This window comes from Bombina bombina, chromosome 10 (assembly GCF_027579735.1).
Source record: "Bombina bombina isolate aBomBom1 chromosome 10, aBomBom1.pri, whole genome shotgun sequence".
Lineage (NCBI taxonomy): Eukaryota > Metazoa > Chordata > Amphibia > Anura > Bombinatoridae > Bombina > Bombina bombina.
In genome coordinates this window covers 205890602-205898079 of record NC_069508.1, presented here as the reverse complement: position 1 = coordinate 205898079, position 7478 = coordinate 205890602, and the positions used below count along the sequence as shown (strand labels likewise).

Below are 7478 nucleotides of genomic sequence, written 5' to 3'. Positions count from 1 at the left end.
AATCAGCAAGGACAACTAAGGTTGTTCACCAAACATGGGCCGGCATCTAAACTTACATTCTTGCAATTCAAATAAATTTACAAAGCGAATAAAGAAAATTTGATAATAGGAGTAAAGAATTTGGTTTTATGTCCCTTTAAAGTACTTTTTTTTCCCCAACTCCTCTTAGAGGGAGTAACAATGAAATATTTGTTGCCCAAGCTCCAAGCTGTGCTCAGGATACAACTGATATAGGAAGAAGAGGTTCAGCAGCTCACAAGTTATGCAGAAGGAAAATCTTTCATACTCCTTAAAAAAGTCAGTGTCAGCATCTGGCTGATGAAGTTTAGACCATCCCACTCTCAGCCACTCTTACAGAAAGCGAGAGCTGCGTTGTGCATAGCTACAGGAGCAAGGCAGGGAGCACATTATCCAAGGTAAGACCATCATTTGTTTGTGAAAGCGCTGGAGCTGAAGGGGTTAAATGATCACCACTGTCCCCACAGGGGAACTGAGCGCCTCTAGCTATGCTGTTCTCTGCTGCTTCCCTGGCAGATTTTATCTCACAAATATGATTTCTTTTCATTTGTCTATTCCTTTCCTACTGACTGAAAAAAACAATGAGAATTAGCTGGAAAATGAAAAGAAAAAAAGGTCTCTCTGTCTCACAATATCTACTGACAGAAGGACATCCAAAGAAAGCTCTCACATGGAATATATATATTTTATTGTTATGGTTTTCTTATTGGAATGGAGAAAATAACTGTATTTAAGGACCCTTTTTTTGGGCCCCCTAATAGGAAACATCTGATTGTAAGGGGGTCGTGTTCAGCCAAATGAATGTGAAAAAATACAGAACATTTTGATAACAACTATATAAACATTATAGAATAAAGTACAGCACATTACAGGGATCCATATTATGTAACATTAACCCCTTCAGTTGCAGTGATTAACATTTATTTAGCTATATTTGGCTATGCAATAATGGATGAGAATTTAAAATTGAGAGGAGGTGGGTGTGTGCTCTAAACACTCCTTTTAACAAAGAGAAAACTTAGTTTCAATGTGGTTTGAGGGAGTGGCCTGCTAATATAGAGAGTCACATCATATTGCTAGTTCTGCCTATGCTCATTTACTTTTCTGCTAAGTAGGGAGTTAGATTGTAAGCTCTTTGGGCTGCTGCTTATTATTATAACTGCAATAATCTAAGTACAACTCAGTCTGTTTAAGACACTGAAACGTTTCTACAGTCTCTGCACATTTTGTTATTGCATGCAACCGATTCACTAAAACTCACTGATCTCTCCATAGTTTAGTGAATCAATTGTCTTAAGTAACACAGACAACTGAGAAGCCAGTCTAGTGAGTTTTGTGAAACGGTGGAGGCTGACTAGACCTCTTAGTATATTTCCCTACAGTTAGTTTTATATGGACCCCCCATCAAAGTCTCCAAAATTGGCAACTTTATATAACTATTCATTTAAAAACTATGGTTCCTTAGATATTGCAAAACTGAATAATCATCTTTTACCATTAAAGTGTTTAATATGAGGTTATTAACATAGATATGACTTTTATGCATATGGATTTTAGTAACGTTTTATCATTTGAAAATACCCAAACCAATTAAAATTGTTATAAACTTGTTGCATACAAATCTGGGGTTTAAATTGCAAGTTTATATTTATTTATTTTATAAAGAGTATGTTACAGCTATTTATTGTAACACATCACTTCCAAATCATTTTATACGGCTACTTAGAATTCTGCATAATAAACACATTCAGCAGACACAATTTTATTACATAATTCAGTTTGTAGCTTAAACTGCTAAACATTATGTCAATGAAAAATAATATTTCACTAAAATTGTATCAGAGACTAGAGGGTTGCAGTATTTATGCTATTGTTGGATTCTCACTTGTATTGTTTATTTTACTTTACTAAACTTAGATACAAACAGTAGAAACATCCATCATTTATTTGAATTATTTTAAAGTAACAGTCTTATCTGATGTTCTCAAAGTCAAGCATAGACCAAGTCATTAGAACAGGATGGGATGGGTTAAGGTCAAGTATATTGAAGATATATAAAAATAACAGTGTTGTGTTAGATGAGCTATTTTGGAATGTTTGGATAAGAAGATGTTTTATCTTTTGGCTGTCAGTGAGGGTTTTTAATATAATTTGTTTCAAAGGAGTAAATGTTAATTTTGTTCATTTACAATTTATATGTAGTTCAAAAGTTGTAATATCAGATCTCTACCAGCAGAGGGACCTGTGCTTATGTATTTCCTGCTTTTCATTCTTAAGATGGCTGGCTGTTTATTGTACTGCATTTAACATTTTATTAGCAAATGTCATTTATGTTTAATACATTGTATCATTTAATTTGCTGCCTTAGAAAGGAGAAGCAATGATGCAATGCGTTGAAAAATTGTTATTCCACCCGAAGTGAAACTGAAAATGAAAAAAGGAGAAGATATCTGAAAATGTTTATAATGTTACTATGACATAAGTATTAATACTACTGACCCTTATGGGTGTAGATAATTAATAGCAGGCATCATGTAATATTGTGCATGCACAGGGTGACAACTACCATTATAATGATCATATATCACTAGGAAACGAATATGAAGCTTTTGATATTGGTGTAGAATCCAACCTTGCTCATCATTGTATCAGATAAGTTTCAGCAATCAGTATGTTAACCAGCGATCTCAGTGGGTGCAGACAAATAGTTAAAGGTTCTTATTTAAAGCGACACATTTCACAGAAGTGCAGAGCTGCTTCTGAGTCTACCTAGGTATGCTTTTCAACAAAGGATACCAAAGGAATGGAGCAGATTTGATGGTAGAAGTAAGTTGAAAGCCTTTTAATCTTTCATGGATCAGACAGAACAAGCAATTTTAACGTTCATGGTCTTTTAGGGTCATTAAATGCTATTAGCACAACAAAGTGCATATAAACATTTGCAGGGGGAAAACACATCTTGGAATTGAATGTTTTACACCCCAGATGGTAGCTCCCAGGCTGCCCACTGGCTGACATTTATTCTTAATGTGTGTGTTTGGGCAGTGGCACTGGGAACCTGATGATTTACATTTATATTATATTTGTGCTGCTTAACTAATTAAACAGTAGCATTTTTCATGCAATTTGATAAACACAGAAGCATTGCAGCTGGGGTCAGCAAACCTGCGAGAAGCAGAAAACTGATTACCTTAAGGGTTTACCAACTCGGTGGCAACTTCTTGTAGGTTATTTTGGTTGTTGTTGCCCACCCTTTGCCAGAGGCTGTGTCAGGTATTTAGGACATTGTCACTGACATCACTACTTCTTCATAAATAAAGCCTGGATGCCATATTTAGTAGCCAGGCCCAGGACTCTCTTTTATTGCCACTAACCATTCTCTATCTTTATGTGTGGTGAGATATTGTGGATGTCAACCCTAGAATTGGCAGAAATCAAAGCCTGGTTGTTTTATTTATAGCCGTCAGGACCAGGACTTTCTTCCCTCGGAGCTTCCTTAGGCCTGTGGGGATGTTATCGCCAGTATTGAGGCCCTTTTTGTAATCAAGGTTTTGCTGCTATATTCTTGGCAGAGAGGCTCAGGAATCTCTCCCCTTCCGTAGCCCTGTATAGTGTCAGGTAAGACAGCACCGTAAATTAGACATGTGCACCGCTAAAAAATTCGGTTCGTTTTCGGTTCGGATCGATTCGGACTTTTCGAATTTCGTTTCGGATCGAATCGGATTCGGCAAGATTTGAATAAATTTGTTTCGGATTTATTCGGATCCGAATAAATTCGTTTCGGATTTATTCGGATTCGGCTGAATTCGGTTCTATTCCGTTCCGAAATTCGGTATGTTTTAGTACACTAACACCCATTTAGTACACTAAGTCACTAACACCCATAAACTACCTATGAACCACTAAACCGAGGCCCCCCCACATCGCAAACCCTATAATAACATTATTTAACCCCTAATCTGCCGACCCGATATCGCCGCCGCCTACATTATAGCTATTAACCCCTAATCTGCTGTCCCTAACACCGCCGACCCCTACATTATAGTTATTAACCCCTAATCTGGCCCCCCCCAACGTCGCCGCAATCTAACTACAAGTATTAACCCCTAATCTGCCGACCCGATATCGCCGCCGCCTACATTATAGCTATTAACCCCTAATCTGCTGTCCCTAACACCGCCGACCCCTACATTATAGTTATTAACCCCTAATCTGCCCCCCCCCAACGTCGCCGCAATCTAACTACAAGTATTAACCCCTAATCTGCCGACCCGATATCGCCGCCGCCTACATTATAGCTATTAACCCCTAATCTGCTGTCCCTAACACCGCCGACCCCTACATTATAGTTATTAACCCCTAATCTGCCCCCCCCCAACGTCGCCGCAATCTAACTACAAGTATTAACCCCTAATCTGCCGACCCGATAACGCCGCCGCCTACATTATAGCTATTAACCCCTAATCTGCTGTCCCTAACACCGCCGACCCCTACATTATAGTTATTAACCCCTAATCTGCCTCCCCCCAACGTCGCCACAATCTAACTACAAGTATTAACCCCTAATCTGCCGACCGCAAATCGCCGCCACTATAATAAATGTATTAACCCCTAAACCGCCGCACTCCCGCCTCGCAAACACTATAATACATTTTATTAACCCCTAATCTGCCCTCCCTAACATCGCCGCCACCTACCTACAATTATTAACCCCTAATCTCCCGCCCCCAACGTCGCCGCTACTATAATAAGGTTATTAACCCCTAAACCTAAGTCTAACCCTAACACTAACACCCCCTAACTTAAATATAATTTAAATAAAACGAAATAAGTTTACTATAGTTAAATAAATGAATCCTATTTAAAACTAAAGACTTACCTGTAAAATAAACCCTAAGATAGCTGCAATATAATTATTAGTTACATTGTAGCTATTTTAGGATTTATTTTTATTTTACAGGCAACTTTGTATTTATTTTAACTAGGTACAATAGTTATTAAATAGTTAATAACTATTTAATAACTACCTAGCTAAAATAAATACAAATTTACCTGTAAAATAAATCCTAACCTAAGTTACAATTACACCTAACACTACACTATCATTAAATTAACTAAATAAATGAATCATATTTAAAACAAAATACTTACCTGTAAAATAAACCCTAATATAGCTGCAATATAACTAATAGTTACATTGTAGCTATTTTAGCATTTATATTTATTTTACAGGCAACTTTGTATTTATTTTAACTAGGTACAAAAGCTATTAAATAGTTATTGACTAATTAATAGCTACCTAGTTAAAATAATTACAAAATTACCTGTAAAATAAATCCTAACCTAAGTTACAATTAAACCTAACACTACACTGTCATTAAATAAATTAACTACAAGTACCTACAATTATCTACAATTAAATAAACTAAAGTACAAAACCCCCCCACTAAATTACAAAAACAAACAAACACTAAATTACAAAAAATAAAAAAATATTACAAGAATTTTAAACTAATTACACCTAATCTAAGCCCCCTAATAAAATAACAAAGCCCCCCAAAATAAAAAAAATGCCCTACCCTATACTAAATTACAAAAGTTAACAGCTCTATTACCTTACCAGCCCTGAACAGGGCCCTTTGCGGGGCATGCCCCAAAGAAAACAGCTCTTTTGCCTGTAAAAAAAAAACACAATCCCCCCCCCCACATTACAACCCACCACCCACATACCCCTACTCTAACCCAAACCCCCCTTAAATAAACCTAACACTACCCCCCTGAAGATCTCCCTACCTTGAGTCGTGTTCACCCAGCCGGGCCGAAGTCTTCATCCGATGGGGCAGAAGAGGACATCCAGACCGGCAGAAGTCTTCATCCAAGCGGGGCAAGAAGAGGTCTTCCATCCATCATACAAGTACCAAAATACAAACAAACACTAAATTACAAAAAATAATAAAATATTACAATAATTTTAAACTAATTACACCTAATCTAAGCCCCCTACTAGCTATTAATATAGCTTCAATATAACTAATAGTTACATTGTAGCTATTTTAGGATTTATATTTATTTTACAGGCAACTTTGTATTTATTTTAACTAGGTACAATAGCTATTAAATAGTTAATAACTATTTAATAACTACCTAGCTAAAATAAATACAAATTTACCTGAAAAATAAATCATAACCTAAGTTACAATTACACCTAACACTACACTATCATTAAATTAACTAAATAAATGAATCCTATATAAAACTAAAGACTTACCTGTAAAATAAACCCTAATATAGCTGCAATATAACTAATAGTTACATTGTAGCTATTTTAGCATTTATATTTATTGTACAGGCAACTTTGTATTTATTTTAACTAGGTTCAATAGCTATTAAATAGATATTGACTATTTAATAGCTACCTAGTTAAAATAATTACAAAATTACCTGTAAAATAAATCCTAACCTAAGTTACAATTAAACCTAACACTACACTATCATTAAATAAATTAACTACAAGTACCTACAATTAAATACAATTAAAAAAACTAAACTAAAGTACAAAACCCCCCCCCCACTAAATTACAAAAAATAAAAAAATATTACAAGAATTTTAAACTAATTACACCTAATCTAAGCCCCCTAATAAAATAACAAAGCCCCCCAAAATAAAAAAAATGTCCTACCCTATACTAAATTACAAAAGTTAACAGCTCTATTACCTTACCAGCCCTGAACAGGGCCTTTTGCGGGGCATGCCCCAAAGAAAACAGCTCTTTTGCCTGTAAAAAAAACACAATACCCCCCCCACATTACAACCCACCACCCACATACCCCTACTCTAACCCAAACCCCCCTTAAATAAACCTAACACTACCCCCCTGAAGATCTCCCTACCTTGAGTCGTGTTCACCCAGCCGGGCCGAAGTCTTCATCCGATGGGGCAGAAGAGGACATCCAGACCGGCAGAAGTCTTCATCCAAGCGGGGCAAGAAGAGGTCTTCCATCCATCAGAAAAGTACAAAAAAACAAACAAACACTAAATTAGCAAGAATAATAAAATATTACAATAATTTTAAACTAATTACACCTAATCTAAGCCCCCTACTAGCTATTAATATAGCTTCAATATAACTAATAGTTACATTGTAGCTATTTTAGGATTTATATTTATTTTACAGGCAACTTTGTATTTATTTTAACTAGGTACAATAGCTATTAAATAGTTAATAACTACCTAGCTAAAATAAATACAAATTTACCTGTAAAATAAACCCTAACCTAAGTTACAATTACACCTAACACTACACTGTCATTAAATTAACTAAATAAATGAATCCTATATAAAACTAAATACTTACCTGTAAAATAAACCCTAATATAGCTACAATATAACTAATAGTTACATTGTAGCTATTTTAGCATTTATATTTATTTTACAGGCAACTTTGTATTTATTTTAACCA

General features: G+C 35.6%; 1 protein-coding gene across 1 annotated transcript in view; it reads left to right on the top strand.

The window, feature by feature from the left end:
• Window positions 1–350: 350 nt before the first annotated feature.
• Window positions 351–7478, top strand: part of KANK4 (KN motif and ankyrin repeat domains 4) — a 355274-nt gene continuing 348146 nt past the window's right edge. Inside the window, exon 1 of the mRNA XM_053693649.1 lies at window positions 351–416. The gene's annotated coding sequence lies outside the window, so the exon portion shown is untranslated. The remainder of the gene's footprint in view (window positions 417–7478) is intronic.